The following is a 26,041-nucleotide window of genomic DNA, read 5'->3' as shown; positions in this document are numbered from 1 at the left end:
GCCAGGCAGGATGCAGGCCTGTAATCCCAGCAGCTAGGGAGGCTGAGGCAGGAGGATTGCAAGTTCAAGACTAGCCTCAGCAACTTGATGAGGCTCTAAAGCAAATTCAGACGGAAGTCAGCCTGCCTCCTGAAACCTGCTCTTCACTGCTCTTCCGCATGATGGACTCCCAGAGTCCATCATGGACTCCAGAGCCCGCCGGGCAGAGCCCACTGTCTGGAGAGCCATGGACTTCCACAGCACAGTCCGGTGAGATCTGACAGGGAGAAGCCCAGAGACTTCCTCCGGGCAGCTGTTTGCAATTCAGAGCTCAGGACAGCAGGGAGTGGGACCTCCTCCGGCTCCAGAACCCTGCATCTCCTAATCCTTCAGTCCACAGGCCACTCTGGAAGGCATTTGCTTTTCGAGAGTTTACTATCAAAAGTAGCACCTAAACTGAGACCTGCCTTGTCTCTTACTTAATATTGGCAGGAAGGGCCTCGGGTTACAAGGAAACTGAGAAATAATAGGTAAGATTTATCTCTTAAGATCTGCCTCCTGTTGAAGGGGACCAATAGATGAGTTTGGTGGGAACACAGGCTGAGACCAATTCTATAAAATGAGCCCACTGTACTGGCTCCACACAGCAATCTGACTGCAGCCCCACCTGGCCCGAGGGTACAGGAAATTTGTCACATTCCTCCACAAACAGATGCAACAGCAAAATGCCTCCAGTCAGGGTAGAAGAATGTTGGGGTGAAGAAGATAAGGGCGAGTTACCAAAGAAAAGACAGTGGGTTGCTAACCCCTCCAGGGCATGCACTGCCCAGCACAAGCAATGACCCCCAGGCTGCCCTTTCTGCCCCAGGCACCTACACCGAGAGGAAAGAAAAGGGGAGGAGGTTCTGGGGGCACAAAAGAGCAAGACACACCCCCTCCAACCGGCACCCAGCTCTGGGCCCCACTTCTATCTGGAGAAGTCTGTCTCTGTCCCTTTCTTAAATGAAACTTGCTTTCTACGCTTGCCTTGATGTTGCTCAGTGTGTGATCTTCAACACGGGGAACCAAGGACAGGTTCCTGATCTCCAAGACCCGAGTCACTGTGGTGGGTGGGCCATTTGGAGAATATTCTTTTGTCCTGTTACCCCCCTGATGATCAGTCCACAAAATATCCTCTGGTGTGATACTTGGCCCCTGCTAAAAACTGATATTTTAGGACTGTGCTGTCCAATAAAGTGGCCACCAGCCAAGGAAATGGACTTTTAATTAATTTGAACTTAAATTTAAAAATTGTAGTGTAAACTATGCTTTAAGCATATTCACAGGTTCTGTGACTAAGGATATGGGCATTATTGGGTAGGAACAGTAATTATCCTGCCCTTGTGAGTTTCATTGTGTTGATGGCTAGATTTAATAATTGTTGGGATCTCATGATCTTGAAATGCTGTGGAACCTCTTGTTATTCCAACATCTCTCTCTTTAGCAGGTGACATGATTTGGGGGACAGAAGTGACAGCCGTTCAAGAGATGTCTTCCATTTGCAACAACAACATCAGGGCTTCATCTTATTAAATAAAATAAAATTAAAAAGATTCAAATGTTGACCAGTATAACTCCAAAACCCATGTCTTTATCCACTACCTATAGGGCCTTCCTGCTTCTTACGAGTCTGACACTGAACCCTCATCTCATTCTTGGGAATTATTGAAAACTAAAAAAGCATCGACATTTTCAGTTTTGATCTCGCTGGTGGCTGAACTCACACCCCACCTGCCTAGTCCTTCTACAAATCCAGCTTCCCTGCTGTGTCTTGAAGAATGATTTCCCCAGATCCTAGTGTGGTATCTGCTGGATTCCTCCCGATATCTTGAATTACACGCGAGTTCTAACTCACACACAACACCGGAACACAGCTCATTCAGGTTCTTGGACACTTCATAACAAGGATGATCACCTTTCCTTTCGTTTTCAGTGACCTGTCCCTCATTGCCACCTGAGACCTCACAAGAATGGCCCTGGTGATCATATTTCCAGCCAACATCCTGTTTGTGGCAGTTGTATAGCTGCACTCCACTCATTAGTACCAAAATCTGAATTAGGCTACATTTTGGACTCTTTCTGTCCCCCGAAATCCACATGTCAAAGCCCTGTCCCACAGGTGGTGACACTTGGAGACAGAGTCTTTAGGAGAGATTGGTGTTAGATGAAGTGGGCCCTGGACTAAGAGCACCCGTGTCCTTAGGAGATGAGAAGAGACACCAGAAATCTCTAACTCAACGCAGTGAGAAGGTGGCCATCTTCAAGCTAGGAACCTGACCCCGCCGGCACCCTGATGTGGACTTCCCAGCCTCCGGAACCGTGAGAAATCTGCTCTTGTTAAGCCACCCCAGACACTCCCCCGACTCTACTGTATGTATTCAGGGCAGCCCAAGCTCAGGCAAGTTGCCATGATTTTACATGGTATTATGTAAAAGTTCTGAGACCCTGCCTCAAAATAAAACATAAAAAGGGCTGTAGATGGAGCTCCATGGTAGGACCTGCCTGGGTTCAATCCTCGGTACCACAAAAAAAAAAAAAAAGAAAGAAAAATCATCAATAAGGCATTCCATTTATTAAAATACTGTCATTTTTCTAACTTATGTAATGTTTGTGGTATTTGTCAACTTTTTGAAATTTGTAATTTGCTGCATTCCTTAATTCACTCTAAATAAAAATCCACTTTCATTTTTCGTTTTACATTGATGGCTTTGTTTTCTATTTCTGAAAAAAGGCCCCCCCAAAATGTGTCAGGTCCCACAGTACGTGCTCTGGCCCTCACGCTCAGGCCCATCTTGAGCACCAGGGACCCCCAGCTCCAGGACGCCAGGGCACTGTCTTGTCTCTCTCTGGCATCCAAAGTGCTGGAGTTACCTCTCCATAGGGGCGTCCTCTAGCCGAACAGCAGGGTCCTGGGGACAGGCACAGAGGTCCCCACCCAACAACAGGAGCTCACAGAGAACGTGTCTGTGGAGGGTAGTAAATTCCAGGCAGGCAGTGGAGGGACAGGATCCGGCTGACGTGATGGCCCGGGAGCCAGGACAGGAGTCTTCAGTCCTTCTTTGCCCCTGAACAGAACACACTTCTCCCTGGACTAAGAGGTCTTTGTCTTTTCATCCATCAAAGGGGAAAGCAGTTGCCGGCTCTGTGAGATGATGCGTGTGAACGCACCTAGAGAAGTCCAAGGGGCGTATAGATAAGTGCTGGGGATTCGCTGTATCACTCCTGCTGACGATTCCGGTTGAACACAAGTGACCAAGACACCTGGGACCTCGAATTCCAAGTCTCCCCTCCCCAGGCGCACCCCAGTTTATTGAAATGGGTGGTGGCAACCCAATTCAGTTTCCACAGGGAGTAACAGCATGGTCAACTGCACAATGAGAGGGTGGAGCCCAGGGCTCCAAATGCCCCCGAGGTCAGAGCCCACCCTCAGGTGAACCCGACTCCCTGCTCTTTCTCCACAGAGTGTCCCCAGCTCACCTCTGAGCCCCTTCCTCTCCCCTGGCACAGCCCCCTCCTCCTCAGCATGAGCGCAGAGGATTCAGTCCCAAACCCAGGCACACAATGAGCAGTGGGCTGCATGCTGTCCACACCCCAGTCCTATTGCTGGTGCCAGCATCTGCCCACTGAATTCTCACCTTCATTCAAAAAGATGTCATGCTATCCATAAAAGTCCTGCCCAAGCTTTGCTTTTTTTTTCATTTTTCTTTCTCTTTCTTTCTTTTTTTTTTTAAGGTAATTGCCCATAGTGCTCGCTAGCCCTACAGAAAAACAGGAACTAAAGATCAGGGTTTGATTTGTAGCAAAAGGTGGGTGCACATCTGTTCTGCCTGTAGGATCGGAGGCTCCCAGAGACTGGAGACGGAAGACAGACGGGCCTGGCAAATCCCACTCCCCACCCAGTCCTTCCCACCCCATCCCACTGATGGGTGGTCAGCCATGCTCCCCCTGCAAGGGCAGAGTCTGTGGCTGGTTTGTCTTTCGAGGCTCCCTTGTGGTCCCCCTTTGAGGAAGAAGTGTGAGCTTGCCAAGGCAGCATCACGGTGGTCAGGAGAGCTCTGCCCTGGAGTCCACAAGTTCAGGTTCAGTCCCAGCCGCATGTATGTTCTCAGAGGGCTCTTGAGCAAGTTGTCTCACCTTTCAGTGACTCCATTTCGTCACCTGTAAAACAGGGGACTTGATAGCATCTCTTCCATCATGTCGTGCAAACTAAGTGCATTAATACCATCAAGGGCTTGGAACAGGGCCAGCGTGCGGTATGTCCCAATAGTGGTTAGCTACTTCCTCAAAACCCTCCTTCTCCCTCCTCCTCCACCCGCCATCTCTCACTAAGGTGATGCTGTGGTCCCTACTTGGGAGCATGGCCCTGGCCGCTCTCTGACCAGCTCCACTTTCCTACCTCTTTCTAAATTGAGAGCATCGCTGTTCTCAGCCCTCGCCCATCCCCAGCCCCCAACGACGGCTCTCCTGAAGCCCAGGGACAGCCAACCAGCACCTTCGTGGCACTAGATAGAGGACAAGGGGGGGTCAGGGTGGGGTCAGTCTGACCCAGCCAGAGGAAAGCTACATGATGCCCGATCCTTCCCATTAGACAGGCAGCTCCGATGACCGGGGGCATCTTCCCCCAGACTGGAAGCTTCCTGGGGGTCATTGTGACTAAGGGCCAGAGCCCTTTTTCTGCTGGGTTCTCAGGCCAACTTGGGGGGAGGCTGATGGAGTAAAGCCAGTAGACCCCCAGCACATAGGTGAGGGTGGACTTTACAGGTGAAGTCCCAGCTGTGAGGACTGCTGGTCCCAGGGGACAGGTGGCTGGGATCTCAGGTTCTGAACTATGCAGCAACAAAGAGGACCCACTCCCAAGGCTGCTGAAGTTTCTCTCAGAGATTAATCCCATTAGCAAGGTACAGAACACAGAAGCTCCTCCCGGGCTGCTGGCCCAGCTTCCCCACCCACCTCCCGGGAATGCACACAGGCATGACCCCGCCACTCCCCAGGCCACAGCTCTATTACCCCAGTGGCCTGGGCATCAGCCCACAGGCACCCCATGGCCTCCTCCACTGAAGGTGAAGCACCCCTGAAACTCAACAGTAGGTGCACCCCTACCCCCCCTCCAGCTCCCGCCCACCTTCTCCCACCTCTGCTAACCCTTTACTTTTACATTATCAGGTGAAGCGCTGACACGCGGTTCTGGAACCACGATTAGATCTTCAGGCTTTGTTTACGGATTCATTAGAGACAGCCGAAAGCGGAGGCGCAGGGTTGGCAGAGTGGCGTAATTACAGGATGGCAACCCGATCATTGTTTACTACGCAGCACAAAGTTGCTAAGATGACATTCCTTTGTCTAATGGTTCCAAGTCACAATCTCTGGTCTCTTTCAGGATGATTATCTAGGGTCAAGACCAAACATATTCTTTTCATTCTTTTTGCTACAGGTTGAATATTTGGGCTCCCTCTAAAAATTCACATGTCAAACCTAACCCCCAATAGTATCTGTAGTGTTTGTGATGAGATCGTTGGAAAGGGATTCAGTCACACAGTAGAGACCTAAAGGAGCCCCTTTACCCCTCCCACTACGGGAGAGCCCAGCAAAAAGACAGCCAGCCATCTGGCCCTCACCGGACCCCGAGGCTGCTGGCCCCTCGATCTTGTACTTACAAGCCTCTGGAAGGGTAAGAAATAAATTTATGTTGTTTAAGCTACCCAACCCATGGTATTTTTTTAAAAAAAAAAAAACAACCTGAATAAACTGAAAGGGCTAAGACTTTTTAACTCTCATTTGCTCAAAATCATGCTACATTAAAAAAATATTTTTAGTTATACATGGACACAATATCTTTATTTTGTTTATTTGTTTTTATGTGGTGCTAAGTATCGAACCCAGTGCCTCACATGTACAAGCCCCAACCCCACCCCAAAATCATGCTACATTATCATGTGCTTTCTTCCTGGATCATGATCTCATTTTTATTCTCTGTTTTATCTGAACATCTCTAATTGCTTTGGTGGATTCTCTTATTAAGAAAAGAAATATAGGAGCTAGGGTTGTGGCTCAGCAGTAGAGTGCTCACTACAACTAAAAAATAAATATTTTAATAAAAGAAATCTATCTTTTATATTACTATATAATATAGAATTACATATATAAGGTCATATGTATTACCAACTAATATAACTAAAGATTCTTATTCTATTAAATAAAATTTTTTTCCACCAAACAGAACTTTTCTGGAAACCCCATGTTGAATATTTTTAAGAATGCAGTTTTCTTCTGGTTCCTACATTTTCTCCTTTCCATCTAGGGCCATTGATTTTTCTACATATTGTTTTAGTCTTCCTCTTTTATACTGTGAGTGTTAATATTAAGGTGATCTTACATCCTTAGGAATTAATGAAAGGTTAAGTTAGCTTTTCTAAGTAACTCTTTTTTTTTTTTTTTCTAACCAAGGATTGAACCCAGGGGCACTTAACCACTGAACCACATCCCCAGCTCTTTTTTATTTTTTATTTTGCAATAGAGTCTCACTAAGTTGCTCAGGGCCTTGCTAAATTTTCAAGGCTAGCCTCAAACTTGCAATCCTCCTGCCTCAGCTTCCTGAGCTGCTGGGATTATAGGCATGTGTCACTATTCCCATCTCCAAGTAACACTTAAATTGATGCAGGTTTCCTGCATTGCTGTAAACATGTATATGTTTCCCAGCTGGTTTCTCCCCTGCACAGGAGAGCTGCCTACAGGTACCATTTATAACACTGAAGAGCTGAAGACTGAGTTAACAATTGTTCATACCTACATAATGAAGCCTCCATAAAACATGGGGTTCAAAAAATTTCCAAGTTGTCAAAAGCATCCTTAAGGGCTGGTACTGTGGCTCAGCGGTAGCACACTTGCCTTGCATGTGTGAGGCACTGGGTTCGATTCTCAGCACCACGTATACATAAATAAAATAAAGATCTATCAACAATACCACACACCAACTTCACAGGACAGAATCTCCTGCACCTGGACCATCCCATCTCTTCATCTGCAGTACGTCTTTATCCTTCACCATATCCTTTATAATTAATCAGTAAACATAATGGCATAGCAAATTATCAAACATAAGGAGAGGGTTGCAAGAACCCACAATTGTAGCCAAAACATATAGAAGTGTGGGTGACCCAGGGACCCACTACTGGCAATTGGCATCTGAATTGACAGCATCTTGTGGGACTAAGCCCTTAACCTGTGGAATCTGGCACTAACTCCAGGTAGATATTGTCAGAATTGAATTAAATTGTGGGACACCCAAATGGTGTTTGGACAGTTGGAGAATTTATTGGAGGTTAGGGCATCACAAATACACTGTCAGAAGTGCAGTACTGTGTGAGGAGAGGAAGTGTTTTTTCCTGTATGTTCTCTTTCTATAAATTTTGCATGCATTGCAGTGAGCATTTTTTGGTCTACATGAGTGTGTATCTTTTTCAGCTTGGAAACTTTCTATGTCGCAGTTACTTCTGCTCTATTATGCTGATCCCTTCCCAGGAACAGCTATAACCGTGGACAGTGCTGTGCTTCAGGGTCTAGATGCCGAACCACATCCACTAGGCTATGTGATCTTGGCTGCTTTATTTTTTTTTTTCCTTTAATGAGATAACTTTTCTTTTATAGCTTTATTTTATTCATTTATTTTTTATGTGGGGCTGAGGATTGAACCCAGGGCCTCACACGTGCTAGACAAGCGCTCTACCACTGAGCCACAACCCTAGGCCATTGGCTGCACCTTAATTTTCCTAAACCTGGCTGCTCATGTGGGAAAAGAGGGTAATGATACCTTGCAAGGATTCATTGTGATGTTTGTGAGTGCTTAGTATAGTGACTGCTACCTGAAAACTCTCAGGTTGCAAGGTACCCGGAGCTTTAACTTCCTGTTCAGAATAAAATCGAAATTAAAAAAGGAGCAAAGAGCTAACTCTTTTATAATTATAACTTCATATGTGCTTCATCTTAATTTCTACTTGATACTTAATCTTCCATGGTTGGAATAATTGTTTTTAATTTTTCCCTCTGTCAAGAATAATGTTCCTGGGGCTAGGCTGTGGCTCAGTGGTAAAGCACTTGCCTCGCATGTGTGAGGCACTGGGTTGGATCCTCAGCACCACATGAAATAAATAAATGAAGATATTGTGTTCATCTACAACTAAAAAAAAAAAAAACTAGGAAAAAAAAAATCATGTTCCCAGCCAGGTATGGTGGGGCACACCTATAATCCCAGTGGCTGCAAAGGCTGAGACAGGAAGATCACAAGTTCAAAGCCAGCCTCAGCAAAAGCAAAGTGCTAAGCAACTCAGTGAGACTCTGTCTCTAAATAAAATACAAAATAGGGCTGGGGATGTGACTTAGTGGCTGAATGGCCCTGAGTTCAATCCCTATCACCCAATTCCCCCTCCTCAAAAAAAGAATGATGTTCCCACTCAGTGTGGTGGCACACACCTATAATCCCAGTAGCTTGGGAGGCTAAGGCAGGAGGATCTTCAGTTCAAAGCCAGCCTCAGCATCTCAGCAAGACCCTGTCTCTAAATAAAATATAAAAAAGGGCTGGGGATGTGGCTCAGTGTTTAAACACCCCTGGGTTCCATCCCTAATACAAAAAAAAAAAAAAAATGATTCCCCACCACTCAGGAGCCTGAGACAGGAGGGTGCCAAGTTCAAGGTCAGCATGGGCAACTTTCCAAGACCATGCCTCAAAATAAAAAGGTCTGGGGATACAGCTCAGAGTAGAGTGCCCATGAATCAACACCCATACCAATAAAAATGAAAGAAGAGATAAAGAGAGGGAGGAAGGAAGGGAGGAAATATGTTAAGATTTTGTGACTCTTTCACATAATCCATTTTTTTGGTAATACAAATAATTTCATCCTCTGAATTGTGCAATAGCCAGGCATGGTGGCACACACCTGTCATCCCACCGACTCAAGAGGCTGAGGCAGGAGGACCACAAGTTCAAGGCCAGCCTCAGCAATTTAGTGAGCCCCTAAGCAACTTAGCAAGACCCTGTCTCAAAATAAAAACTAAAAAGGTCCGGGGATGTGGCTGGGGTCAAGTGCCCTGGGTTCAATCCCCGGTAAATATTCTGAATGTGAGTGTGTGTGTGTGTGTGTGTGTGTGTGTGTGTGTGTGTGTGAGTGTGTGTGTACCCTTCATTTATATATTATATAAAATGAAGATATGTGGGTTCTAATGTTAATTCTATTTAATAATATAAAGGGCTAATAATTCACCTAGTGGATGCTGTAGCTGTAGAGAAAGTAGTTTAAGATTTGTTATTATTGGTGGCTTTTGTTTGTACTGTTTTCTGGTTTTGCTTTTGTTTGGGGAGCTCTGGAGAGCCCAGCACTGTTCACTTTTTGTTTCGCACACCCCTGCGCCCACCTCATCCGCGCTCACCACCCAGGCGGGCTGTCACTGATATCTGGGATCCTCAAGTCAGCAGGGACAACTACCTGTTGCTGCAATGACATGTCCCTTCTTCTCTCTGGCACTACTTCCTGCCCTGTTCTTTGGGAGCTGTGGGCTCTTATTAGATAAAGGAAGATTGGAAAGAGGAGGGAGCTCAGAGCCCTGGCTGCCCCTTATTAGGAAGAAAAACAGAAATTCAATCAAACAGACTAAGAATTGTCCATTGAAGGACCTGGGGTATGACTCAGTGGTAGAGCTCTTGGCCCGCATGTGCAACCCTGCGGTGGTGGGTTTCATCCCCAGCACCACTAAAAAAAAAATGAAGGGAGGGTTGGGAAACCCTGTATAACGGGAAACTCCTTCTCCCCCCACCCGCCCGGTGAAGGAGGAAAGGGAGGACTCCCCTTTTAAGTACCACCGCCCAGAGAGGGTCGCTGTTGGAGGATGAGGCTTCCACACAAGGTGGGGGGATTTGAGTTCATTGAAGTGTCCAGATCCTGGGTCCTCCTCCTGCTGAGTGCTCTCTGCTCCCACCCTGTCTGACACCCCTGTGAACTCTCTGGCTTAGGAAGGGATTGCATAGGCGTCCAAATCTTTATTATCTTGCATCTCTACCCTGCCTGGATTTTTTTTAAGTGCCAAAAAATAAATAAAATAAAATCCTGCCAAGATGGCAACGCCCGTGTTTTAATTGCAATGTCCCTGTTAACCACCTCCACTAAAGCCGCAGCAGGCCTGTTTTGTGGCTGGATGTGTGTGGAGGGGGCACTCCAGGAACCGCTCAGTGAAACCCAGAGGAGGATAAACCACAAAGGGAGGGGCGGGGGCTGTGGCTCCGTGGGAGAGCGCTTGCCTAGCACGTGTGAGGCACTGGGTTCCATCCTCAGGATCATGTAAAACTAGATAAATAAAAAGTGAAGGTATTGTGTCCATCTACAGCTAAAAATAAACATTAAAAAAAAAAAACAAAAGGGAGCCCCATCCCCTACCTATCTCTAAGCTCTCCCAGAAGCAGACCTTTGGGGACAACAGTTCTCAAAGTGTGGCCCCCAGACCCGCAGCGCCTGAGAAGTTGCCACAAATACACATCCTCAGACCCCGGACTCGCTACGTTAAGGGCCTCCGGGAGTGGGGCCCAGTGAGTCCCCTGTAACCAGCACTTGGGGGGATTCCAATGCAGGCTCGAGTCTGGGGACCACCACTCAGAAACCAGCGTCCACTCGCCCTTTCACAGGCTGCAGAAACTGTTCCTAGAGCAGAAGAACCGCACGCGGCCCTCGGCCCTCGAGTTCGGTGCCCATCACGCCGGGTGGTATGAGGGGGTGGTTTCTCCCATGTTCATGGGGTTTCACAAGGACATAGGGCTCCAGGGGCCACTGTCTGTCAGTGCCTCCTGTGTTTCAAGGCTCAGAGGAGGGCCAGCAAGGGGCCAGGCCAGGACCCATGGCACCAGGACACAGGGCCCGAGGGTCAGCCTGGTCTGCGTCACACGGTCACACTGTGGCAAACAGAAGTAGGGCAGGAAGATCGGAGGACCCCAGAGCAACGTGGAAATGGGAGAAAGCTCCTCTAGGAAGGCGGGGAGGTATAAATGGGGAAGAGACGCCAGTGGACATACGAAGTAGGAATGAATGCAGGAACGACTCCCAGGACCCACAGGTGGGACCAAGGCAGAGGACAGGAGCTGACTGTCAAAGAAAAGGAAATGGGTGGATGACACTCCCCTCACCCGGCGCTAACAAGGCCGGGAAGGTTGCACTTTCCAACACAAGCAACCCCCCCCCCAAGGCTCTCTTCCTGCCGTTTTGGTCAGCTTTCGGTCACCTAGGCATGGAAGAGAGAAAACCAAAAATCTATAAAGGGGCAAGACACCCCACTCCCTCGGGTACCAGCTCTCGACCCCCTCCTCTCTGGAGGAGTGAGTCAGTCTCTCTCTCTCTCTCTCTCTCTCTCTCTCTCTCTCTCTCTCTCTCTCCTAGTTCTTAAATAAAATTTACTCTTTTATTCTTGCCTCAACATTCCTCTGGTATTTAATCTTCAACACTGGGTGAACAAGGACCCGATCCTTATTTTCAAGGCCAGTGTTACAACCATGCAGCTAACTATTCACCCTTTATTCCTCCCGCCCATCCATGCCTCTACCTACTTGTTCATCTGTCCATCTGTCTATTTGTCCATCCATCCACCCACCCAATAAGTTAAAAAAAAAATGGCCATTAGTGAAAAACTCCTAGGGGTTAAGTTCTATACTAGGTGCTGGGCATCCAAAATCAAATACACTATCCAGCCCCTGGAGCCTGGGTGTGGTTCTCTATTCTACGCTCATGCAGAATTCATTAAAATTACAGACCAACATTAAATATGGGCACATGGATGTTCCATGAACCCCAGTGGGTTTGAGAGAAACCATGTTTGCCCTGTTTCATGGTAACCACCTTGCTTTCTGGGAATCTTTAAATACCCAATTCCGAATCTTCCACTCCTGGAGAAGGCTTTTCTCTTCCTGAATTTGCTCCGACTAATGTTTTTTCTAACTGCTTTCCAGCCTGTTCTTTCAGTTGTTCAATAGCTTTCAGTTTCTTCTTTAGGTTTCTGTCTGTCTGTCTGTCTACTTCAGGGTCACCAGAAGATGACGGAAGGACAGTGTTTCGTGATGTGCTCTATGGAGCAGGAGTAGGTGCCAAATCTGGCTCTTGTCATTTTTTGCTTCCTGCCCAACAGCGTTCTTAGCCTCATGCTTCCTTTGGTTTTGAGGGCCGTGTTTTGATGACGGCTTATCATTTCCCGGTTGTGGGTTCACATTCTGAGGTGGCTCCTCTTCATGCAGTTTGGAACTGTGACTGGTTTATTTCATAAACCTGGAGGTCTGTAAGCTGTGGCAACTTCAGGGTCCTCACCGGGCACTTCACTCAAAGCTGCTTCATAACTGGTAAGTTGTTCTTGTTGCTGGGAATATTCCATCAAAAAATGGCTGCCAAGAAATCTCCCACGATTCTGCGTTCGATGGCACCTCGTGCTTATGCAAGATGGAGCCAGCGTGGTGCCAAATCTTGTGCCCATAATTAATGCATAACCTGGGAGCACATGTGGCTGTAATATGCTCACTGTCTGGGCACTGCGCAAAATAATAAGTTAGTAGTTTTTAATATACCACACTTCCATTTTCCCCTCAGATTTCCAAATCCAGCTGGGACTCCTATATGTCCAAGAGCGCAGAAATAGAGTGCACTGCAAGACCCCATCCCAAAGTCAAACGCAGGGTCACATTCCAAGTTGAAGATCATTGCCTTGGCAGGCATAAAACCATAGCAGGACAAAACCTGGTAGAGCTAGAATCACACCCTACATCCTAAATGGGGCCATTTTTTGGTAACTGCACTCTCCATCTGTTGCATTGTAGTGCCGTTTGTTCTCTGTAATACGAAGCTCCTGTCTTGTTAACATCACCAACACAGCAGTAGCTTTTTTTATTCCATAGCTCTGTAACCTTATCGGCTTTAAAGAAATTTTATTGGCTAAAACTGCGTGAGGTCCAGCAGAGTTGGGGTGCTGACACAATGTAACAATTGAAGGTGCCCCTTTACTCCCTGGGACATGGACAGCCACCTGAAATGGTCGTGGCCCAGGTGGTAAAACAAAATCATCCACTTTTTGCAAATGTAATTCACTTACAATTGTGTCCACGTTGTTGTTTTCAAAGAAGTGAACTTCGTTGTTGACACTTCGGGCACAAATAATTTCATCTTCTGACCAGGATGGACACCAATTCTGCATTTTTTTTTTTTCTGTATGAAAGATTTCAAACATGTCCCAGTTTTCCTGGGACAGTTTTCACATCATTAAGCTGCAGATTGGGTAATCCAGCTGGGCTGTCTTTAGAAGTTTTCTCCATTGCTCCAGGAAAATAACGTTCCCTCCTCACTAAAGGCGTAGACTTTGCAATTTTCCCAGATTGCCTTGGAAACACTTTGCTGTCTGTGAAATGCAGTGGTCTGTCCACTTTCTGATCTTCGGACTGTCAATAGCGGCATTGACAGAGCCATCTTGTCCCAGAAAAAGGGACCCGTTTGGTGTTAAACACCTAGCAACAACTGTCATAACTAAAGCACAACAGTTCTTTCAGTGTAACTTAGGATATCACCTGTGCCAGCCCCATCAAGAGCAAGGAACACTAGAGGCTTTGGAAGAGGAATTCTTAGGCAGAAGGACGACCTGAAAACTATCAAGACTCCAGAGTCGGAAGCTTTTGTAGTCAGCTGTAGGCCTGCAGGTCTTCCTACCCTCCTCACAGGCAGACTTGGTTTGTTTCCTAGCCCTAAGTGACAGAAATAAAGGGACCTCTGCCAAACAGAGGCTCTGCCAATAGAAAGATATTTTACAAAAATAAGATGCCGTTAGAGTCTTGACGATACCTTACGGAGGCATCTGTTACATTATAAAAACTAAGTGTGGTGTGTACAGTCCTGATAACTCTGGCAACGTAACTGTCCCCAATAGAGGCCACGTAACTGTCCCCAATAGAGGCCACGTAACTGTCCCCAATAGAGGCCACGTCCTCACTGGCTTTGTCACGGAAAGAACCTCTTAGCTCGTGCACTTCCTGGTGAAAAGTTACTGGTTTCTCTCGTCCTCGTGATAGTCATTGACGGGTTCCAGATGCTGCGACGTTCGTTTTGCATAATCTCGTTCCAGCACTAAGTGTTTTCGTTCCTCTCGTAGAAGCTCTCCCTCCCACGTGACTTAAGACCTGTGCTTTCTCAGCTAGACTTTTACCATGGACCCCTTGACAGACCCAGAACGTTCCTAAAAGGAAATCCCAAACTGCTTGCCCCTCTCAGCCTGAAGCAGCTTTACAGCAGTCAGGGGCCTTGACCAGAAGGGAGAGTGTGACCCGGGCAAAGACAGGCAGCTAATCATCAGAGAGGAATGGAGAGACAAGTCTCTCCAGAGGAGAGGGAGGTTGCCCTTTCCAACACAAGCCATCACCCTCTGGAAGGCTCTCTTCCTGCCTTTGGGTCACCTTTCGGTCACATAGGCATGAGAAGAAAGAAACCAAAAATCTATAAAGGGGCAAGACACCCCCCCATTCCCTCAGGGACCAGTTCTGGACCCCTTCCTCTCTGAAGGATTCTCTCTCTCTCTCTCTCTCTCTCTCTCTCTCTCTCTCTCTCTCTCTCTCTCTCTCTCTCTCTCTCTCTCTCTCTCTGTTCTGTTTCTTAAATAAAATCCACTTTGGGCTCTTGCCTCAGCGTTTCTCGGGGTTTACCCTTCAACACCAGGGGAACAGGATCCCATTCTGATTTTCCAGGATGGTCTCACCTGCACTCGGAGCTCACGAGTCCTCTGGCACCATCCTCTGTCCCACCTGACTCACGGCCTGCTCATCAGCTCCATGAACAAGTGTTCCCACTCCCCCCCACACACAGGGCTAGGAAGTCTTCTGCCAGAGAAACCCAGGAGCCCATGAGTCAGCTCCCCAGACCAAGGTCCGGACCCCTCTTCCAGGTCCGTCCTGAGCTGTGGGGCTGACCCTGAAGACAGGAAAGGGGGGACGAAAGGATCTGGACTTGGGCTCGGAGTTCACAGAATCCTGCCCCCAGGGCAGCTCTGCTGGGCCGCGCCCAGGGCTGAGCCAGAGTAAGAGGCTGGCATGCAGGCTGAGATGTGTCCTCAAGATGGGTCAAGGGCCACGCCTTGTGGGGTCTGGTGGAGACGGGAGGGTGTCATCTCTGTCATCCTCCAACCACTGCCCCACCCAGGGCTGGACACGCCATGGCTCCCACCTCCCACCCACCCTCCCCTCCTGATGCTCCCAGCCAAGCCAGGGAGCCAGCCTGACCAGCACCTCTGAGAGGAGCGGCCATGCCATCCGAGAGGGCCCGCTGGGGCTGAGAACCTCCCGAGGGCAAATGCCCCCGTACGTCACCTCATTCGCCTTAACCCCACGTGGGTTCAGGCCCCGTCCCTATTTCAGAGATGTGATGATTCTGAATGAGAACCAGCAAATTCCCAAGGACAAACAGCCAAGAAATAAGTCAGCCAGGATTCAAGCCCAAGTCTGTAGAGGGGATCCACAGCAGAGTCCCCCAGGGGTTTTTGACCAGCTGTAGAGAATGTCCTAGGCAGGAGGTAATAAGGTCCATTGATTTTACCCATCCAGGGAAGGAAAGGCTGAGATCGTTCAAACACAGGCCCGAGCTTCCCGCTCCAGGGCCGGGGAGCCGGAGCTTCCCTTCCCCTCTAAACAGGGGCACGGACCTTGAAGACCACCCACCAGAGGGCCGGACGGTGTCCTGTGGGATTGGGGATGCAAGAAACGGCTCCTGGCTCGCGTCTAAAGCATTCTGGAAAGGAGAGCCAGCCAGCTCCAAAGCACATGAGGGGAGGCAGCTTGAGAGGTGACCGCCACTTCCAATGACCTCCAGCAATTATTAGGGTCCCAAGGGCAGATATGAATCCCCACCAAAGGGACCTGCCTGCAGGACTGACCCCCAACACAGTCTATGTAGAGCCTTCTGCTGGAACCCGGGGGCAGGAGGCTAAGTGACCAATTGAAGGAGAAGTGTTCCCATCAGGAGTTCACAAGGAGGGGGAAAGCTCAGGGAACCCCCAAAGCCACCCCAACTGAGGGAGTCAGCACTTGGATTTCCACCACCCCAGGAGGACTCCAAGGTCAGTTTGTTTGTTTGTTTGTTTCTGTGCTGCGATGGAACCTAGGGCCTCCGGCATGCTCTGCAAGAGGTCTACCACTGAGCCCTATCCCTGTCCTTCAAAACCAAATTATAGATGCTCCTGTCAGAATACCTTTGTGATCCGTTCTCTGTCCCCTCCCTCCCCCTTAGAAGCGCCAGGGTGGAGGGGAAGGGGGCTTGAAGGACAGAGAAAAGCTGCAGCATGCTGCAAGGCGAGCCCCGGCCCCGCAGGAGAGGCACCTTGACCGGGATGGGACCCAACTTCTCACCATCTGAGAATCAACACCCCGAGCGACTAGAGAGGCCATAGGAGGGCTAGGTTATAGCTCAGTGGTGGAGCACCAGCCACCTGCACAAAGCCCTGGGTTCAATTCCCAGCTCTGCCAGGAAGGAAGGCAGGCAGGCAGGCCTGTGATCCCAGCCATTTAGGAGGCCGAGGCAGGAGGATCACAAGTTCAAGGCCAGCCTGGTGAACTTAACAAGACCCTGTCTCAAAATAAAAAACAAAAAGGGCTGAAGATGCAACTCAGTGGCAAAATGTGCCCATTGGTTCTATCTCAAGTACAAAAAGTAAATGAAATAAAATTAAAAACTAAGCTCATCTTCCCAGATTTGTAAGGGTCGGAGCCCTGTGTAAAACACCTTTTTCAGGCACTCTCCGTCAGCTCTTTATCCCACAACCCTCACAGCATGGACGTGTGATCAACCATTCAGCCAAGATTTAGTGAGCAGCTACTATGTGACAGGCCCTGTGCTAAATAAGATGAGGATGGCATGGTGCCTTGAGCTGAGTAGACTGCAGTCTGAATATCAGGAGGAGGGGGAGAAGAAGGGAGACAGACAGACGCATAAGCCAGTCCTTAGCACTACAGTGTAATAAGGACTACTATACAGGCATGTATTATTTCCAATGGGAGATAAGAGCAGGTGGCCCTTACCTGTGCCTAGGACCTAAGATGTCACCAAGGAAGTGGCATAGAAGGTTGTGGGGGAGGGGGCTGCAGGCATTGCCAAGAGACGGAAGAAATGGCACACACACAAATCATGGAGGTGCAAAGGACCGGCAAGATGGGGAGGCCAAAGCGAGTGTCCCTGGTGTGGGCAGTGCTCCTTCTTTCTGCCAGCAGGGGGTGACTTTAGCAAGCTGTCCAGGGAGGAGGTGTGGGCTTGGGTCCGTGGAGCTGGGCTAGCAAATGTTCTGTCCACTTTGGTTCTACATCAGGGTTTTTTCTGAAATGCCTGTTAGCAAACACAACTCACCAGAATCAAACTTTCTACCTGAAACATACACAGTCCCCGACTCCTGTACCCTCAGTCCTCTTGGTACAAGGGCAACACTAGCTGTATCATGCTGTGGTGAACTTTTCCTGTTTCTGGTTGACTCCTTCAAAGGACCCCACATTAGCTGCCTCAGCCGTCAGACCAAATAGCGCCTTGCTGCTGCGTCTTGTCCTAGCTCCGCGTTTCTCTCCACGTCACTAAAACAAAGGTTCCTTTGGTCTCCAGAAGTTCTCCTATCCAGGGCCCAGACCCAGGCCTGGGGAAGGAGACAAGTTACAGAAAAAGAAGAAAAGGCAGCGACGAACTCGTGAAGGTCTCGGTGCAAACCTAAAGACCTAGAGCTGGTTCTAAGGTGTTGCAGGAAGGCAAGGCAGGGTTTTTGGAACCAGCTTTATTTGCCAAAATAACGAATGTACCACAATGTCAAAGTCTATAACTCAGCTTTTTTCCTTACCTGGGTGGCTACACATTATCAGAGCTCGGTGACTTGACCCTGAAGAGCAGCAGAAGGGTCTGGACTCTGTCCTAGTCAGCTGTTCAAACACCTGGCTTTAGGTTCTTGAAGGTGGTCCCTTGGCAATCCCCCCACCCCCTCCTCTGTCCCCAGGGCGGAACCACAGTGAGAGGGAACGGATGGCCAGCAGGGGGAGCCAAAGGACCAGTGATGGGGAGAGGAAGGCCACTGGTCCCCAAGCCCTAATACAGCTGACCCTATGGGCTGTCCTTCCTAGCCCCATGCTCTGACCTCAAGTGGACATCAAAACAGAAAGGAGACATTTTCAGCCCCACATTCGGGGCAGGGGACCAGGCAAACACTACCCTCACACCAGGTTTTTTGAGGGCTCTTCCCCGTTCCTTGATGAGACTTTGTCTACCAAGCCTGCTCATATCCTGATCAAATTTTGAACAGTAAATTCGCATGTTCCTAAACAAATGCTGCTGCAGCTCTGAGCTTCAAAAGACACTTTGTCAAAACATAGAATAATCTGTCAGCGCGCAGTGCAGGTCACAGAACTGGCGGATCTGGCGATGGTTCATCCTCTGGAGAGTAAGTGGCCGACAAGATGCTGGACTTAGGACAGATTTGCCGCAATCTGTAACTCGGGCAAGGGCACCCAGAAACAGAAACTGAGTGTTGGAAACTTTGGCAAATATTGAACATCAACAGGAAGAAACTGGGTGTGGTCATTAAGACGGTAATTATGCCTCTGTGGGAAGGTTTGGTAAGAAGTCAGGAATATTTGCCTTTGGGGTGGGGAACACATTGAAAGGAGTTTTCTTCCCTCCCTGGGAGCGGTTCCCTCTACACACACTTGGAATATCCCCCCTCACCTGAGCGACTCAGAGCAGGCACAAGCACAAGGGCTTCTCGCTTGGCTCAAGGTTTAAATCCTTTGCCCTTTCTTTGATGGCTGATAGTGTTTTCTCATTTTCTTTCAAAATTGATTAAACCCATAGTTCCATTATTTTAATGTTATACATTTTGAAAACTTTCACATAGAATACAAATATCTATTTCGTATCTTATTAAGGTGCCAAATACCAAGACACAGGTGTCACCTCTCGCCCCATATAACAACCGCGGAGAAGGAGCTCTCCCAGGCTCAGCCGGCTCTTCTGTGGCTGATCACTGAGGCTGACGTCAGGGTAGGGCTTCCACCATGGAGGAAGAAGCAGAGGGAGGGAGGGGGTCTCCAGGAAAAGAGGAAGAAGGATGGGGGTCCGTAACGCGGGACACAGAGCGAGCAGGGCTGGGAAACTGTCGGGAAGTTGCCATTCGTTGTCCAGGGTTCCTGGGCATCAGGGGGAGAGAAGGCACCATGTGAGGCACGTGGGCAAGTCCCCAGGGGACACAAGAAGACAGTCCCTCAAGTGTCACGCCTCCGCACTGATGTTGTTCAAATCCTCCTGTGAGTGGGGACTCCCTCTCTGTCCAGTGAAAGCCTGGTCAGTGGCAGCTGTCACCATGACCCAGCCAGACATGTACCCAAGAACAGCTTCCCATAGCACCCCCAGGACAAGTGCACAGCCACACGGCACCCTGGACACCTAGCAAGGAGGTGGAGAGGGACTCCCCTGCTCCACCTGGAAGAATAAACCGGGCAAGGTGAGGGTGGGGGAGGGTCAAGTACATACCATGAGGTCAAGTTTAAAAAGTAGACCCACGTGGTACATTCACCAGGAGCACAACCACGTGAAAGTCAGAGGCTCAGGAAAGAAGAAGGGACACCCAACTGGAAAGCACAGGTAGAACTCTGAACTGTTCATATTTTTATTTTCTTCTCTGTAACAATGTCTCTTCAAAATTCCTAAGTTTACAGCCCTTTGCTCCTCTGCCCCGCCCCCCAGGACGCAGGGCTCTCTCTCTTCTGCAGTATGGAGGAAACGTGCTTTGCCCACTCGCCCCAGACGTGAATCATTACCACTTAGGAACTGGCCAGCAATGCCCCTTGCGGGCCCCTTGCAGGGTTCTAATGATAAACCAAAACCCAAAAACTCTTTCTTCCCATAAACACACCCATATCATTATTGACAGAATCCACTTTTATCCTGGTATCAAAAAATATACCAAAGGCCTGGGGATGTGGCTCAAGTGGTAGCGCGCTCGCCTGACATGCGTGCAGCCTGGGTTCGATCCTCAGCCCCACATAAAATAAAGATGCTGTGCCTGCCGAAAACTAAAAAATAAATATTAAAAAAAAATCTCTCATTCTCTCTAAAATAATAATAAAATAATAAGTATACTAAAAGTTCATCACTAAACTGTTATATTTTTCCCCTCTTCAATTCTTTGCTAAATATCTCACTGTCCTGGAGACTTCTGCTTCTTATTCCCTTGGTGTCCACTGTGTCCTTGGCCTTCTGGATGTCCATGACATCCCATGGCACCTCGAGAGGCGCTCCGCTCAGGCTCTCTGCAGTCCAGGCTGCACGCGCCTTTCCGGACCTCAGACACCTGAAGTCTGAATCTGCGGTTGCTCCTTTCTCTTCCTGGTTCCTTGTGGGGAGGATTCTGTCTTCCCGACCCCAAGCACATCCCTCGGGAAGACCCAGCTTGACTTCCCCACCACAGTGGGAAAACCTGCTCCCATCCCACCCCCCAGCCCCTTGCCCTGGAGCGCACCCCCCTCCACAGACGGCAAGCCCCCCCAGGGAATTCCACCCCATGGAGGCCCTCCTCTACTGACTGGGCCCTGGCGCCTCTTCTGAATGCCCAGACCCACAAGCGATTCCTCCTGGTCGGCCTCCTTCCCCAGGCTTTGGGGTGAGTGGGATGATTTCAGCGTGCACGGGACTCATCCTCCACAGTGCTGGGCCCCGGCCAGCTAGGCTCTTTCTGTGGTCTTTGTTCTTACTGCTCATCTCCAAATAGTAACCACACTAGGTGACAAACTGAATTGCACATTGTCCCTACCCACAGTCCCTTTGAATCATTTGGGTCTTGAGCTCTGGTGACTACTTCTGCAATGTGGCTGTGATGTCATTTCCCTATGACTGGATCTGTCAGCTCTGTGCTCCTGCGGTTGTCATTTTGACATATGGCTACTTAGTTTAAAAATAAAGAATTCAGCTGGGCACGGTGGCGCCCACCTGTCATCCCAGCCACTGGGGAGGCTGAGGCAGGAGGATCGAGGATTCAAAGCCAGCCTCAGCAGTGAGCGAGGCCCTAGCAACTCAGTGAGACCCTGTCTCTAAATAAAAATATAGAAAAGGGCTGGGGACGTGGCTCAGTGGTTAAGAGCTCCTGGGTTCAATCCCTAATAATAATAATAATAAAGAATTCGGTGCCAGGCAGTGACACACACCTGTTACCCCAGCAACTCCAGAGGCTAAGGCAGGAGAATTACAAGTTCCAGGCTGGCCTGAGCAGTTTAGTGAGACCTTGTCTCAAAATAAAAAATAAAAAGGGCCAGGGATGTAGCGCAGTGGTAAGGTGCCTCTAGGTCCAATCCCCAGCATCAGGAGGCAGGATTCAAGTTGTTCCTTATAAGGAAAACGACCTTCCTCTGCCCTGCCCCAGGCCCACTCCCCAGAATGTCACCTTTAACAAGGTTACTGCTACTCCTTGTCCCAGACCTGACCTTAGTCACTTCAGCCCGATGCTGAACAAGTCCTGGGTGGCTGCTCTGAGGGACACCAGCACGTGGCTTTCTCCCTTGTAAGGAGGTGATAGGTGCTTGGTTCCCAGCGTCCACACCCTTGAGCCTTGAGGGATCTGGTAATAGAAAAGCATCTCTTTCCTCTCAACAAATTCAAAACTACCTAATAAGTATTTGCTATGTTATTACTACTTTACTATATTAATAAAACTCATTATAATTGTCATCTACTATAATACTGTACTAAGTATTGTAAACGTATTACTTCCTTTCATTCTCACACCTCTAACACTCCCACTGGCTCCACCCCACCCCTGTACTGGGGATTGAACGCCACCAAGCCCGCTCTCCCACTGAGCCACACATCCCCGGTTCTTTTTATTTTTTATTTTGAAACACAGTCTGGCTAAGTGGCGGAGGCTGGCCTTGAACTTACAACTGTCCACAGCATCTCTGTTTAAGAGAACAGAAAGGAGGCTCAGAGGGGTACAATTAGCTTGCGCATGCTCAGGCCTCCAGTGAAGGCACAGTGTGTGGGGGCGTTTGCAGTCCTGGGGTGAACAGATGCTGCAAGGGCTGTGGTCGAGCTATGACCCAAGGACCACGCGCTCAGGGAGCTGGGCTCCAGAGCCCAGTCACACACTGGACAGCTGGGTATTCCTGTGTGGCCATAGGTAAAGAACATCCCCCGTCCCCTTCTCTGCTCAGGGAGAAAGATGGGGATTGGAAAGATCTATTTGGAGCTCACACCAAATACTCCGTTGGTTCAAGCATAACTATACAGAGCTGCCAGGTAGAGTGGCTCACGCCTGAAGTCCTAGCAATTGGGGAGACTGTGGCAGGAGGATGACAAGTTCAAGTCGAGCCTGGGCAACTTAGAGAGACCCTATCTCCAAATTTAAAAAGGGCTGGGAATGCAGCTCAGTGATGCAGTGTCCCTGGGCTCAATCCCTAGCACTGGGGGACTATACAACTCTAACAGAATGACCCTTGTAAAGAATCTTTGAGGGCCGGCCGGCCGCGGTGGCACATGCCTGTAATCCCAGAAGCTCAGGAGGCTGAGGCAGGAGGATCACAAGTTCAAAGCCAACCCCAGCAAAAAGCAAGGCACTAAGCAACTCAGTGAGACCCTGTCTCTAAATAAAAAATACAAAATAGGGCTGGGGATGTGGCTCAGTGGTCAACTGCCCCTGAGTTCAATCCCTGGTACAAAAAAGAAAAAAAAAAAATGAAGAAGAAAGAGAAGGAGAAGGAGAATCTCTGAGGGAATTAAGGCCATGATAATGTCAGAATTGCTACTTCACGAGTGTTTTTGTTAGCTTTTCACCACTGTGACCAAAAAGACTTGAGAAGAACAATTTTAGAGGAGGAAAAGTTTATTTGCTATTCACGTTTTAGAGCTCTCTTTCCATAGATGGGCGACTCCTGGCTCTGGGCCTGAGAGAGGCGGAACACCGTGTGGAGGGGTGAGGAGGAGGAAAGCAGCCCAGGATGCGGGGATCAGGAAATAAAGAGCTTCACTCAGCAGGGACAAAAGGTAAACCCCAAAGGCACACCCGTGACCACCTCCTCCAGCCACACCCTGCCTGCCCTCAGTCACCACCCAGTGAATCCAGTCAGTGGACTCAGAGGCTGATTCCATTAAAGCTCCCATAACCCCATCATTTCACCTCTAAACTTTCTTGCATTATCTCACAAATGGACTTGTGGGGAACGAATCCTATCTAAACAACAAGGAAGAGGGTCGGTGACGTTAAAAGTGCCGTAATTTGCTTTCTATTGTAAGAAAGGCCGTCCACTCCTGGCTGTCTGTCTCCAGTAGAACTGAAAACATCTGCCTGCACAAAAGCTGAACATGAATGTCCGTGTCGTCTTATCCATAACAGCCAAAAAGTAGGGGGAACCCAGCTGATGAATGGGTAAGTACAAGTGAAGCCATGTATTCAACCAAAGGAAGAATTCAGGGCCCTCACGTGCCACAGGACAGAGGGACCTTGAGCACACTGTGCTAAGTGGAAGAAGCCCGTCACAGGAGGCCACCTACCGCTGACTTCAATGACATGAAATGTCCAGAAACCGTCCTGGCTTATAAGTGTCTTCATCAACAGCATCATGAAATATAATCTTTGATATTTTTCTATGGGGGAAGGGCCCAGAGGCTAAGATGCCTAGGGACATGGGAGTCATAGGCCCCTGCTGTCCCGTAATGGGTCTGAGGAACCCAGTGGGAGCCTTAACGGGCTGCACTCCTCCTGAGAGGCACCCTAGTTAAGGACCTTGGCCCCACCCTTCAGAGCTGGCAAGCCAGGACGGGAAAGCTCCAGGAACATTCTAGAAAGCCAAGGGCCTACAGATAGGACCTCCTCACTGTGGGTGAATTGCAGTGCCCCAAGGGAGGAGCTTGGTCGGGCAGAATTGGAGCCCGGGAGAACCGGGGGAGGAAGAGGGAAAAGAGGCATCCTCAGAAAGCCCAGAACTGAGCCTGGAGGAGAGGAGGACCTTCCTCCTTCAGTGACTCTTGCCTTCCAGTGGAGCAAGAGTGGAAAGCAGATGCCCCAGGGGACTCTCCACCTTCAGCTTTGGGGACCGAGGGCAGGGCTGGCCTTCCTCCGACCTGGGAGGTCACCGACAAGGAAGTTGGGCATTCAGGAAATAGGAGGTGGGTCTCCTTGGACATGCCCCTGAGCAATGGGCAGGGTCCTTGGCTGCTCTTTGTTCCCACACACTTCACCTCCCACCCCAGGGAGAGCACCACACTAAGCCCAAGTTCAAAGTCCCTGCCCCCACTCTGCGAAGCCGGGCATAGAGCAAGACCCCTTCCCTCCCCCGCCCCTCTTCAGGGCCCACTGAGTCTGCTCCTGCTCACCACCTACACTAGGTCTCCAAGTGAAGTGCAGGAGTGCCCAGTGCACGCCTGGCCACCAGGAGCCAAGAATATGCCACCCCAGTCTCCCTCCTTGGCTCCGTCCTACCTCCCAGGACTCCACCCTGTTGTCCTTTGTCCAGCGAAGCCTCCATGTGCATCTTTGGGCACCTGTCTACCTCCCCCGCCACCTCCTCCACTCCAGACCCTCAACATTGGCTTCCGGCGGGCACTCTGTCCAGTCCGGCACCTCCCGGCCTCCCAATCTCTTGATGTCCATCAAGGCCCCTCCTGTTCCAAACCTTCCCAACCGCCCACACCCAGGGCTTAGAGGTGGGGGCTTTCCAACCTGCGTCTGTCCCTAGGACCTTCCTTAAAGTAAGACTGTGGAGAAGCCTGATGAGAAATACTTGACGGAATATCTGCTTTCTCCCGTGGAAGTTTTCTTTCCTACAGTTTGTCATTGCAGGACTAGTTCTGCCTCGAGGGGGGACCTGCCCTGCAGCCGCACCCCACAGCCCTGGTCAAACCCGTTGGGACAACGTCTGTAGGAGAGGCCACACTTCCCCATCTGAGTCAGAACGGACATCTTCTGTCTTCTGGAGGAAAACAGTCCTTGGGGGTAGGATAAGATCTCTGCTTGACGGAAAGCCAGTTGGCAGCGCTCTGAGCCTGAAATGGTAAGTACACAGGTCCCTCTCCTCTGTACTGTGTGTGGCCCCAGCCGCCTCCTAGGTTCAAGGTTTCTTTTCCTTCTGGAAGTTTTTAAGGGAAGACTGTACCCTTGAGTCCTTCCACCCCTTACATCCCCAGAACCGTGGATGTATCACTTCCTAATTTCTACCCGTGCATCTCATTAGTGTCATGATAGTTGAAGAATCCTAAATCCAAGCAGATGTTTTCAAAAGGAGACCAGCTTTTAAAGTGCTTAGCGGCATACACACGAGCTTTGCACGGCTTGACCATTTCTCATACACGAACCTCCACATCCCTGAAAAATAGGATCTGTTTTTGAGAGATGTGAAGCTAGTCTGCACATACCTACACGCTATGTCAGGTGGCAATGGCACAGCAGTCCCTACGCGCCTCTGTAAGGAACAAGATGCTCTCTGTTTATGTGACGTTAGGTGCAGATTCTGCAGAAACATTCCCACCACCTGCAGGGGGCTGTACCTTTCACAGCTCTGTCAGACCTTACGTGCACAGTTTAAAAAAAAAAGAAGAAGAAAAGAAAAGAAAAAGAAAAATGTAGTCGTAGTCTGACTGCGACTGCAATACCGTAAGGGGCCCTGAGACACTCTCTGAACCACACCCCATGGCAGGGAGGCTTCTGAGCCATCCTGAGGACCCACTCCTGATCTTTATTTCCAATTTCACTGGCCAAAACTTTTTTAAACGATACTGCCTAAGGCTATCAGAGATGCTGGAAAGGCTGTCTCACTTCTAATGGGAAGTGTGAGGTGTTATTGATGTTCTGGAAAGTAATACAGCAATAGGAATTTATATTAAATATGCATACGCCCTGCACCCAGCAGTTTCACTTCTGGGAGTCTGTGCCATTAAAAAAAAAAAAAAAAGCATCCATTTAAGGATGTATATAAAGATATTTACTCTGCGCAGTGGTGCTCGCCTATAATCTCAGTGGCTCTGGAGGC

At 49.2% G+C, this 26,041-nt stretch overlaps 1 long non-coding RNA gene and 1 pseudogene across 1 annotated transcript; both read right to left on the bottom strand.

Moving 5' to 3' along the window:
• Positions 1-3,728: 3,728 nt before the first annotated feature.
• On the bottom strand, positions 3,729-5,395 carry LOC144367811 (uncharacterized). Its single transcript, XR_013427295.1, has 2 exons — positions 5,174-5,395; positions 3,729-4,176 (listed from the first exon to the last, which is right to left on the bottom strand). It is a non-coding gene; the product is annotated as an uncharacterized LOC144367811 (long non-coding RNA).
• A 6,508-nt stretch (positions 5,396-11,903) lies between these two features.
• Positions 11,904-13,493, bottom strand: LOC144368769 (eukaryotic translation initiation factor 2A-like; annotated as a pseudogene).
• Between the last annotated feature and the right edge of the window lie 12,548 nt (positions 13,494-26,041).

The sequence above is a fragment of the Ictidomys tridecemlineatus genome, chromosome 11 (assembly GCF_052094955.1).
Source record: "Ictidomys tridecemlineatus isolate mIctTri1 chromosome 11, mIctTri1.hap1, whole genome shotgun sequence".
NCBI lineage: Eukaryota > Metazoa > Chordata > Mammalia > Rodentia > Sciuridae > Ictidomys > Ictidomys tridecemlineatus.
This window is presented reverse-complemented; position numbering and strand designations above follow the sequence as displayed.